Source organism: Xiphias gladius, chromosome 19 (genome assembly GCF_016859285.1).
Source record: "Xiphias gladius isolate SHS-SW01 ecotype Sanya breed wild chromosome 19, ASM1685928v1, whole genome shotgun sequence".
Taxonomy (NCBI): Eukaryota; Metazoa; Chordata; class Actinopteri; order Istiophoriformes; family Xiphiidae; genus Xiphias; species Xiphias gladius.
This window is the reverse complement of record NC_053418.1, coordinates 10,553,261-10,566,607: the sequence shown is the minus strand read 5'-3', so window position 1 is coordinate 10,566,607 and position 13,347 is coordinate 10,553,261.

Here is a 13,347-nt window from a genome sequence, read left to right as displayed (position 1 = left end):
TTGTATTTTATAAGACAATGCTGGTCTTGAACAAGGCTTTTTTTTTTTAACATAGCATGTAATCCCACAAATCATTGTAGTTTGTTAATAATATGTTAACTCTTCATCTTGGAAGTGACGTTCAGTTGGTAACTTAGTAAACTAGTCAGTCGAACATGTGAACGATTGCAGTTTAGGTTAGAGCAGATACACAATGCATTCCTAACACTTTTGCTGTCGGGTTTTTGGACAGACTAATAATGGACACCACCCTCCAAACTATTTAAATGCCGGGGATCTTACGGTTGTTAAGTTGTGGAATGTTGGACAATCGCAGTTCAATGGAAGGGTTTGACGGACGGGCAGTCAATACTGTAACATCTGCTAAAGGTGATTACTAGGTGATCCGGTTTGACATACAGCTGCAGTTTATTCTATCTGAGTAGAGAAAAGTATTGAAAGGCCTTTTTACCAAGCTCTGCTCTGACTTTAGTAATCACCACAAACAAGGCAATCCTGGTGTGTAGTTGGTAATCAAGTTCGCCTGTACTGCAGACGAGATGTAACATATACTGTACTAGCTGTTTTCCTTGAGGCATGGCTGGATTATTGAATGAGCCTACCGGGCACGGGCCCAGGAACCCAAAGAAGTAGGGGTCCACCTGAGTTCCACCTGCAAAATGTCACCTAAAAACACATACTGGCTATAAAGAGACATTGAAGAACTACAGGGAGAAACAAAGCGACTGCAAAGAGACATAAAATTTACTTCAAAGAGAAACAAACTGACCAATAACAGGTGCACAACAACCACAAAAAGACCCACATCAACTACAGAACAATGTAAAGTCACTGCAAAGAGATGTGAAAGGACCAGACGAGACAAACAGACAAAAAGTGACAAAGAGTGCATCTCTGTTAATCTGGTCGTCTTGGTCCTACAGGAGAGGTTGGGGCCTTTTACGTGTCTGTGCCCAGGGCCCCACTGTCTCATTATCTGTCCATGTCTAGAAGGGCTTCATAAATATTTAGTAGTAAGAGGAGGGCCAAGGCTATTACAGAGAGTCATGTCCTCAGTGTTTTTTTATTTTTCTGGATATTGGGGTTGACGTTTTTTACAATTTTATGAAGTTACACATGGTGGGATTTTCATTGGCTGATACCAGTATTTTTTCGACTCATTTTTAGGAGGGGAGTTCTTCAGATTGTCATGTGGGGAAACTTTGTGACATACAAAAAGTTTTAAAATTAAAATACAAAAGAAAAAAGAATTCAAAGATTTTTTGAAAAAACGAATTAATTAGGCCTGGAAGAAAAAAGGAAATTTTTACAGATGTTCTTCACGGGTCTCCGTAGGGATGGGTGGTGGGTGGCTTGGACATTATTTTGGAAACGTCGTCAGTATTTCTAAAATCTGGCGATGGCCCTGTTTTTTTTTATTTTTTATTAAAAAAAAGGTCTCATCAAGCTGAGAGAGCAGGCCAAAGTACACGCCTGTAAAAATCACAGTGATGAGTCCAAAAATCATCTGTGCTCCAAAACATGTAATGAAGCATGATTTTAAATAGTATCATCATATTCCAGTAAAGATAAGAGTGTTGACTGAACTAACTGATCAAGAAAAACAGTTTTTGTGTCTGTACAGAAAGCTTGTTTTTGTTGACATTAATACAATAATGATGCAACACAAATAGGTGAAAAAACTTAATTAGATATGCATTCATTTCGTTAATCAATTAAAGATGTGACAGCAGCCACCACATCAGAAAGACACCGTTTTAAAGTTTGTATCTGATCTGAGCACAAAATGCAGTAGTAAACACTTTAACCACAGAGTTTTGGGTCCACAGAGAGGTGCTCCAACAAAAAGTCACATGTCCACACATACTGGAAGACAGCAGCTTTTCCCAGCTTGCACTGCTGCCTCTGCCAACTCTGCTCCTCACTCAGTGATTCTTGGAGCTCTCAGCATATTTTTTTTAATGCTTTCCTAATATAAGTATTTTTCTCCTTTTCTTCTCAAATGATCATTATCCCCTGCAATCACCTATCACACACTGAGTAGAATTTCCCCTCATTGTTTCTCTGCACCATTAATCATTTATTTCGAAGCAGATTAATTTGACCCAAGAGCTTCTCCAGATGCTGAAGGTTAAGATGCTCCTCTGCTCATGAACCAGATTACTGCGTCTCACTCTGAGGTTTTCTAACAAATGGTGCTCTGAAACAATGTTGATGGCTTTAATGCTGCTAATATCCCGATTTATTTTAAGATTTCGGCTCTTTGTAACTCAAACCCAGGTGCTCTGCGTGCCAACATTAGCAGTGATTAATGTATCAAACCAATCCATTAATCACATTCTGTAAGTGCCGGAAAGCAAATTATGAATCATAGGGTCTTGCTACACTAAAAATAATCAGTGGGAAAAAGCACAGACGCGATCCTGGGTTTACTTTACCATGAACTAATTATCTGTTTTTACCCAGTTTACCCAGTGTTAATGTTATTTTTTCAGTTTTTATACAAAAATATGGTTATTTTGACCTAGTGTTAGATTCAACAAGGTCAAGTTTGACCTTGTAGCTATCACAAATGTATTGTTATTTGTAAGAGTTCATATGACTTTCAAAACTGCAAAGGACACTCATATTAACAATTAGTAACAAATATTGACATATAAGTTTAAAAAGAGCTGGAGAAGACGTTGAACACTTTGAAAACATGTGTTTTAGTTTGGTTAAATAACGAAACAGTAAAACAACAACAACAACAACAACAAAACTAACACTGGGTCAAAAAACCCAGTGGTACTGGGTGGTCTTCTTCTACCCCTTCTCATGGGTACTGTCTAAAGGTAACACATTATTGCTTCGGTCCTATAGTATGTAAGCGTCTTGGGACACAGTGATTCATACTCAGAATTTGCCTCAACCTTAATGACGACTCCTTCCAAATGCACTCTCAGCATGTCTACTGCTGCATCTGCAAAGATCATACAAGGGAATCATGATTTGATGGAAGTAAGCCACCAAGATAAAACAACAGCAACAGACCAGAAATCAGCTACTTTATGTCACTGACTTCAAAAGGGCACGGAATTAGTGGTTTCTGGGTATTTATTGAGTAAACTATTCTGAAAATCAGTGCCTATTATGCATGGTATTAATCATAATAAATGTGTATTGCATGTGTGTTTTTGCATGTTTCTATGTGTGTTTGTGTGTGTGTGTGTGTGTGTGTGTGTTTATAGAGCTACTGGCTGTACAGCTCAGGTTCTTTCCATATGTGATTCTTGAGTTCAGTTCCTTGCACCTCACCAAGGGCAATGAGACGCCGTCCTCATTTCCACTGCTCGGACCAGGGCCACTAATTGTCAGCGGCTTGGATCAACATGAATGTAAGCGTTTTACCAGCGACTGGGAACAAAGAACAAGTACGCTTACTTGGGCTCGCGCACACACACACACACACACACACACACACACACACACACACACACACACACACACACACACACACACACTATATCGGATGTCGCCTCTGAGTGCACTTTCAGCAGGCAAAAAGTACCAAAGACGTCACAACGTGAAGGAGTGCAGATGTGGAGCAAAGGCATCTGTTGTGGATCTGTTTCTGTTGCACTAGGTCTCTTATGCACCCACCACCCCCACATATATTTTCCAAACAATTTCCCTATAAAGTGGAAAGTGGAAGCTTGACTTGGCGGCTCTCGTAAGGCAAACATTACAGTGTTGAAATTGGACTGCACCTCTTTTGCTACCTGTCCAATTTATCACCATTCACTGTTAACTAGTCTCAGTTACATATAATATTATTACACAAGCTGAAACAGGCTTTGCAAGATAAACAGACTGATAGACGTGTCCTGGGTGTGGCCATGTTAATCTGGAAAGGTACTAATTATTTCCTAGGAATGAAATTACAGCAACAAATCCAAAAATAGATCAGCCTGAATATGTTCAGTCAGATAGGAGTGCTTCTACTTAGCTGCGTAACTGTTAATGTTTTGCTCAATGAAGAACAGGAATGTTGTGAAAAGGACATCTTGTCAACTTGCACTAAGAGACTGATCAGTGACTGAAGGCACACGTGTCAAATGCAGCAATCAGTTGCATTTAATAAGTCTAATATATGCTCTCAGAACTGGGGCAACTTTCACTTTTTGTTATTTGTTAGCTTTTCACTGGCATTTGTCCAGCCTGGTTTTATAACCTAAATTTTCCAGCAATTAAAAGGCGCACCCTAGGGTCTATTATTTACTCCTTTGGTTGAGAAAGACCATGTGTTTGACTTAACATATGAAAAACTGTCTCATGAATTTGCTGCATCATCTTCTCTCTCTCATCCTTCTCTTCCTGACACTCACATTGGAGGTGACATCATCAAAGTCTACATCAGTAAGGGCAGCTGGGACCCTAATGGATTCTTTGAGAAAAATAAAAAATCAAAATCCTAGTTGTGCTGTCTGGTTCTAAAACACTTCTTCTTCAGCCTTCTTTCTGAAACCAATTGCTCCCCTAAAAACTGCAATACACTGGAGTGCAAGCTTCTTTTTTTTGAGAAAGTAATCTGCTTGAAGTGCCCACATCTTTCTCAATTTAATTGGAAACTAAAAAAAAAGAGGAAGTTCACACTGAGGGTTTGGAAGACGGTGATGAGATCAAGGTTTGAAAGAGGTACTTAAGCCTCTGTAACGCTCTGCCAAGCTTCAAAGCCCATGATATGATTCTAACTGGGGTTGAACATTGATGCTGCCTCCTTTTTTTAAAATTTTGCCTGGTCAAGCCATGAGCTTGCATGGTACAACTTGTACCGTGCTTGGAACAGGAAAAGCATATTGTGAGGAAACCCATTTCAGCCACATTATGTGATACTTTATCGTTCTGGATTCAAGGCTCTTTATAGCAACAGTTTGCACTGCTACTTTCCGTGGGAAGTAGTTGCTATAGTGAAAACTTTAGGAACCAAAATTGGAAAAGAAGGTTTAAGGATAATTCCAGGTTTATTTCAACCTGGTGTATTTTCCAGAAAAGTGGCTATTGTGACTCTATGGGTTGTGCTAACTGTCTGTTGTAGAGATTCAGGGAAATGAGGACTTGCACGAAGCAATGTATATTGGGGCAAGCTGCAGCAGGAAAACCCTCTACAACTTTCCAAAATAACCAGGACTTTCACATAAATCATTTGAAATGCTTGTCTCGGAGTCTGACTGACAGTAAACGCAGAAAGTGTTTACTAATGGCTGTTCCAGCAGGCTACTTTACTTAAGGTCAGAGTCAGACAAGCAGTTGAAATTCATAGAAAAATCATGTTTATTTGGAAAGCTGTAGGAGGCTTTTGTCTCAGGTAAGGAGACAAAACAGGTTAATGCTTGCCTAAAAATTAGAGAAGTCATCTTGTGACCAGGAGGTTGCTAGTTTGATCCCTGGAGCAGCAGGATAAACTGGGGTTGAAAGAGAAAATGAAAGAGTGATCCCATCCTCATTACTACCACTACATTGCCTTTCTGAAAGAGAGAGTATTGCTCTCAGCAAAACTTTCCTGAATAAATAAAAGTTTAAATTGAGAATCTGATTGATCTATCTGAGAATTTACCTTTCAAATGTTGTTGGATTACAGCAGGAGATAATTATGCTAAGTATTGTAGATTGGATATTTTATCTCTGCTTCATAAAATAAGTCACAGACTATATTGATAAAACCTGTCATCTCCTGGCCTCTTCCTTGGTTAGAGTAGGGAATCGGTTTGCTTCCCTGTTCAGTGTTAGTAAAGCTTGCTAAACATTTTTCACTAATTGGACATGAAGTCCTCATGAGGGGGTGATATCATGCCTTTGTAATGTTTTATCTGCTCTACCACTGCACAGAGACAGTGACTACTGATGCTGACAGAAGGCAAAGTTGGAGGATGGACAACTTCTGCTCAAGATAAAGTCCATAGTCCATAGTCCATAAACCAATCAACATCAATCTGCAAAGTATCAATATTACTGATACGAAGTCTTGTTTTGAGTACCGCCATCAAAAAAAGGATCCATTACGTGTTAAATCACATTCTGACCACATGAACACACGTAGTGCTGTAATATGTGCATCCCTGCCGCTGTTGTGTGTATACATGGAGTGATGACTTCTTTAGTTCAGAGAATTCACATAACAAACATTTGTTTTTCACCATTAAAAAACTTCTTGTGTCTTAAAATGCATGTTTTTTAGTTATTAAGAGGGAAAAAGAACTGCTTAAATTTTGGCAAACTGTTTGGTGGCAATTTATATATATATTCAGATGTAGCCTATTAAGAATGCATACACCTCTTAAATCATGACATATTTCTGTCCCTTAAATGACGGTACATTAGCTGCTTTTAACAATAAAAAGCATTAATATCGGTACTGGTTTCACTGAATTATTGCCAACGTGGCACCTTGAACTTGGGTTCTCATTGAGGGTCACACTCACTTCTCACCATGTCACCTGTTGGCTGCAATAATAACACTATGAACACTAACAGCAACCTCTTTCTGTATTGCATGACCACCACGCAGGCAACATACTGTGAGAAGGACAAACCACCTTGCCCTTATCAAATTAGTCAGCGTTTAGGTTTCACCACGAGCTGATCCCCTTGTCATAACATAATTTGACCACAATCGTGGACTCCGAGGCTCTTGGCCGAGCAACATGACAGTGACTGTGTTCATCACGTATCCTGCTGTGACAATCTATTTCCCCTTCATTTCCCTCTGTGCATCCTGCGTGAACTGTCAGATCCTCCCCTTTGTTTGTTTTGAGAGTCTTTAAAGAGTGTCTTCTGTGTCAGCTTCTGTGATAACTTTGTTATCACGAAGTTCCTTGTGGAAGGGATAGAAAATAAACATCTGTAGCTTTGGGAAACCAATTAAGCTTATAATCCAAAGGCTATGAAAGGATCTAAAGTCAGCATCACATACAGGGGACATTCCAGATTCCCACTGGAGGTTACTTCACTCCTTGATGTTTATATCTCTAAAACAAATAAATAAACAAATGGCAACATATTGAAATTAAGTGAGGACAAAATCCAAATTATAATTTATAATGTTGATTCAGTTTTAATTGGTTTAAAAACTGCGAAATAGCATACCCATAAATATCCGACATGCAGCAAATTAAAGCTCTCCTGCAGACAAATTTATTTTTTAATGGTGCTTACTTTATTAAAAATCAGTGAAACTGAAAAATGAATGTTATGTGAAGTCATAATGCCACTCTCAATCTAGGGTATATTGTGTCAATGGGCATATGGGCGAAATGAAACGAAATAAACAATATGATAAAAAAACAGACTCATATTTGTAATCTTGCTTTTTTTTTTTCATATTTTGGATTGTTTCCTGCAATAAGTGAAGGTATATACAGTGATCATAAGTTGAAACTTGACTGATTTTTCCATATTAATTTCTTTGATTTGGCTCCACCCACGGCCCTTTTTCCATTGTTTTCTTAATTGTGTTTTTTAAAATCTATTTACCTAAGTTTGTAAACCCCATCATTTTATCATTTGCTTCTATGTAATACATTCTTTTAACTGATGACCACAGTGTTATGGTGCCTCCCTTTACCCTAGTGTTTTGGGTTTAACAGAAGCCTTTTAAGTTGCTTAATGCTTTAAACGTTTACAATGTGTTTCTTCATATAATTTAAAGAGTGGGCTGCATTTTATTTATAACAGGTGCCACACAAGCTAAGTTTATTATGATTATGGAATGATGCATTTTTTATGGGTCATCCATCCGTCCATCCAGTTTCTTCCACTTGTCCAGAGTCGGATTGCGGGACCAGGCCTGGGCGCTTCCAGGCCAGATGAGATATATAGTCTCTCCAGCGTGTTCTGGGTCTATCCCGGTTGGATGTGCCCCGAATTCCTCTAATGGAAGCGCCCAGGAGTCATCCTAATCAGATGCCTGAACCACCTCAACTGGCTCCCGCTGATGCAGTAGCTTGACTCCCAACTTCCTCCGGATGTCCAAGCTCCTTAGCCTATCTATACAGGTGAGCTCATCCACTTTACGGCAGAAACCCATTTCAGCTGCTTGTATTTGCAATCTCATTCTTTCGGTCACTACCCAAAGCTCATGACCATAGGTGAGGGTTGGAATGAAGATTGACTGGTAAACCGAAAACTTTGTCTTCCAGCTCAGCTCCCTTTTCACCACAATAGATTGGTACAATAATTGTGTTACTGCCAATACTGCAGCAATCCACCTGTCCATCTCACGCTCCACTTTATCTTCACTCATGAACAAGAGACACTTAAAGGTCCCCACCTGAGGCAACAACTCGCTCACAACCCGAAGGGAGCAATCCACCCTTTTCCGGCACAGAACCATGGCCCCAGACCTGGAGGTGCTGACTCTCATCCCGGTCACTTCACACTCAGCGGCAAACCATCCCAGTGCATGCTGGAGGTCACGGTCTGATGAAGCAAACAGAAACATGTCATCTGTAAAAAGCAGTGAGGCAATTCTGTGGTCCCCAAACTGGACACACTCGTCCCCCCCAACCGTGCCTTGAAATGTCGATGAACAACACAAAAAGGATCGTGACAAGGGGATAACCCTGGCAGAGGCCAACACCAACTGGAAACATGTTTGACTTCCTGCCGAAAATACAAACTCAAGTCTCACTCTGGTAATATAAGGACCAGATGGCTCGTTGTACCTCATATTCCCACAAAAAATGGGAGCACCATCCTGGTCTGCCAGTTCACAGGCATTATCCCCAAACTCCATCCAACAATGAAAAAGTGGGTCAGCCAAGACAGTCCAACAATGTCCAGAGCCTTTAGCATCTCAAAGTGAATTTCATCCACACCAGGTGCCTTGCCACTCAGGCGCTTTTTGACCACCTTGGTAACCTCTGCCAAAGATATAGGTGAAGCTTCACACGAGTCTTTGAACTCTGCCTCAGGGGACATTTTGGCTGGGTTCAGGAGTTCCACAAAGTGTTCCTTCGACCGCCAAATGATGTCCCCAGTCAGAGTCGGCAGTTCTCCTCTCCGGCTGAACATGGCCAACCCCTGCTTTCCCTTCCTGAGTCATCTGATGGTTCGCCAGAACTTTCTCAAAATCAACTGAAAGTTCTTCTCCGAACTCCTCCCACACCCAGGTTTTTGTGTCCACAAAAGCCGCAGCCCTCTGCTACTTCAGGAGACCCCCAGGCCAAGCATGCCGGAGAGGCCTCCTTCTTCAGCTTGATGGCCTCCCTCACTACTGCTATCCACCAGCAGATTCTCAGATTGCTCCCATGACCGGCGCCTATGACCTTCTGACTACAGCTCCAAACTACTGACTCCACAATGTAGGCTCTCAACATGGCCCACTCAGATTTCCATGTGCCCAAACTCCCCTGGGATGCATGAGAGTTCTTCTGAAGCTGAGAGTTGGAGACCTTGGTGACAGGGGCCTCAGTCAGGCATTCCAAGGCCAATGTCACTAAACATTTGTGTTTACCAGGTCTTCCAGCACCCTCCCTTGCTATCATCGCCCATATGAGTATCGAAGTTCCCAAGGAGGACCAGAGAGTCCCCAGGTGGTTCCCTTTCCAGGGCCCTGCCCAGGGATTCCAAGGAGGTAGGATACTCATAACTGCGATCCTCCCAGCAACTTGCAGTCGCATATAGGCAACCTTCACCTTGGAAGAACTCAAACACTGCTCAGCCAGAGTCTCGTGAGTATCCCCACACTTGCCCAGCACCTCACACCCTGGGCAACTCCGGAAAAGGAGAGAGCCCAGCCCCTCTCCAGGAGTTTGTTTCCAGAGCCAGTGCTGTGCAAAGAGGAGACTCCAACTATATCCAGTTAGTACCACTCCACCTCCTGTCCCAACTCCACCCCTTCCCCGGCCAGAGAGGTGACATTCCACATCCCTAGGACCAGTCTACAATGCCAGGGATCGACACGCCCTTGCCTGCCAACCAGCTTACATAGCACTCGACCCCAATTCCTATCCCTGCAGGTGTTGGGCCCACAGGGCGGCGGCCCTATGTTATTTTTTCGGCCCTTGCCCGACTGGGCCCCATGGATCAAGGTCTGGCCACCAGAAACTCGTCAGTGAACTCCCCTCCCAGGTCTGTGTCCAGGAAGGGGCCCCGGTTTCCAAGGTCCAGGTGACGTGACACTTTCCCAAAAGCAGCCGTTCATCAGGGTTCTATGAATTGCTCTTAGTCTGGCCCCTCCTCTGGATCCCAATTTATTTACAAAAACTCTCCTCTGAGACGTTTCCTGTAAAGAAAGAAATACATAATTTGGTACAAATTACAGGCAAAAGAAAAGAAAAGTGATTGATCAGTTGATACACTTCCAGTTGTTTTCAAAATAAAAATCAATCATAAATGAATAATACATTTTGTAATGTCCTTCATGTAAATTAATCTGAAAGTCAAGAATAAACTCAACGCAACTAATTGAATTAACTAAAATAACAAGCTCAGAAATTTGTCTCTATTTTTACCTGTAATTAGTACCAAACTACAATATTCTCTCCAGGAAACTTTAAAGAAATCATAAAGAAATAACAGAGCTATAAAATAAAGCATCACCTATTATTGTTATATTATCTGTCTATGCATATGAGATAACTGGCATTTTGCTCAATACTGTGCAGAAATTCAGTCCAGTCAGTGGTAATGGAATTGGCTTAAATCATAGAAAAGAAATGCGTAGGGCCAAAAAATAATATCCAACACAGACACATAACGTACACAGAATCAGGCAGACTAAGAATATTTTGGTATTGATTTCACAATTTTAACTTATAGAGGATTCTGTTGAACCAACAGGGAAAGAACAGATAAAGTCTGAGTGGTTATCTGCAGCCTTTACATTTTGCTCCAATGAACAACCCAGCATGATAACAGGTTTGACTGATGACTTGAGCTTTGGGATTCAAAGCCTCTGAATCTTTTTTCAAAGAAACTACAGATAAATGCTGCATCTGAAATCCAGTATTTGGCCCCTATGGACATGTATACCCAAGATAGCCTATCTACTCCTCTGTAGTCTAAAACACTTCCTTCACTCTGGATGAATCTAAAAACAACTTGAAATCTCTGCTGATTTGCTGAAGGCAGCCCGTTTAGGTTGTCAGGACACAGATCTTGAAAGACTTTATGGAAATCTGTCTTCCTGCTTTCATCACTGATATGCATCTTACAAACATGTCAATCTCCCTACCTAACATTCCAATCTACAAGAAAGGTTACAGATCAGGTCAGTGGGCATCGCCTGTCCTCTCTTTTACAAACATTTTTATCACCCAAACATTACTTTGCTTGGTGTAACAATTTTTGTCATGTTGTGTAAGAGCTGTTTCTTTCAATTGATTTGGTGATTATTTTAAATCTACTCTTTGGAGTCCAAATACATCTGCAAAAAACAGTTAAAGGATCCCTTTCCTGTGTGCATTGTGACTGCATTATGGAACAGTTCGATTTAGGCGAACACTAAAAGTAGAATTTGACACATACATTGACCCAAAACCGAGGTACTGATAACTAAGAAACACAGAAACATTTCTGGGTGGTAAATCAGACTGTAATCATAAATTACAACATAATCATTTGAATAACACACTAAATTTGTTCACACTAACCACACGCAGGTGCAAACATCAAATCCAAATCAGAGTAGAGTGTTAAGAGCTAGGTCCCCCAGTTTGGATGAATCATTGCAGAGAGAGAAAAAGAAAGAGGGGGAGGAAGGGGGAGGGAAACAGAAGGAGGAAGATGAGGACAAGGAAGAGGAAGAGATCCCAGGGATTCATTGTGGCTGAACACATCATGCCAGGCAAAATGTCTACGGTACAGCCAAAGGAAACATTGTAGAAAGTGGAGACAAAAATACTTGGCCAGACAGAAAATGAATACAGGATGAAGCCTTTTTTTAAAAATGCGTTTTATTACTATTATTATTATTATTGTGGAGAAGACGGCGGTCACAATAATACATTTTCTACCATTTTGTTCTGAATGGAAAAAGCTTTACATATCACAGAGGGTTTGTAAATATATTCAGAATCTTGTCATTGTATTTGTGTTTTGTATTTGTTTTGCATTTGTTCTTTTGCACTGTGCATACCCGTACACACTGTAAGTAGAAAGTGTAAATAGAAGATGAAGAAGCCACTGACTTTTTGAATGTAATTTTCACATTTTATGAATGTAAAAAGCTTCACATAATGCATAGAACATGTTTGAATATAGACAAAATTGTTTTGTTTTTTTTCGGTTTTCTTGTTGTGTTTTTTTTGTGTTTAGAGTACTGAGAGTATATGGAAGTGTTTCCATTAAATGTGTAACAACTTAGGACTATTGGGCTTTTTCGAAAATCCATGAAAGAGGGGAACCAGCCGTGGGTTTTTTGGATAAGACTGTCACAGTCTGACTGATGCAACCAGTGCTCATCCTCTGCTGAATAAGTGTGATGGTGCAAACAATAATTCACTTTTAAACCAAATCCAAATGAGGGTGTCTCCCTCTGCTGGCTGCCATGAAGATTACACACAAAGACAAGAACCTGCAAACGATATCTCTCATTTGCACAGCCCAAAATATTACATTTACAGCTGATAAGCAGTTCAGAAGGCTCTGGTTTGATTGTGATGTTGTATCCCTTTGCGATGATTTTGACAGAAGTTTTTATTTGTACTATCTACTATCACGTGCATATAATTACCTCATCATACTAGGGTGGAAAGGGTTGCCCAGGAGTTTATAGTGTGTAAAGGTCTCATACTAAATGTCAGTGGTAGAAGAAGTATTCAGATCTGTTACTTTAGTCAAAATCCTCTTTAAGTAAAAGGGCAAAAGTATCATCAACAAAATGTACTTAATGTGTCCAAAGTAAAAGTACTCGTTCTATAAAAGCATGGACAAATATTGTATTAACAATAAAATTATAGTGGTTTCAGTTAAAAAATTTTAATCCAATATATTCTTTAATTTAAAGCCTGTTCTGTAAAGATTTAAATTGAATATCAGTTATTCCTGTGATTTTGGTGGATTAAGCAAATAAACAATCTTCCACTTATTCTATGTGTACACCAAAATATTTTGGAATGACGTGCAAAATTTTCTGTTGAAGAGAATTGGGCCGCATGGTAGTGATATTTTGATTTATTTTGAGAACAAGTCAATGGAGGAAAAGGTTATATTTTAATTCCATTGTTTAGAAACTTTGTCAGATTCCATGGTCAGATAAAAGAAAAAAAAAACAACCAACTGTACTCTCTTTCTTTATGATATTCATATATGTTCAAACTTTTTAGCAAACCTGCAAAAAGAAAAAGCAGCAAAGACCCTTACAAA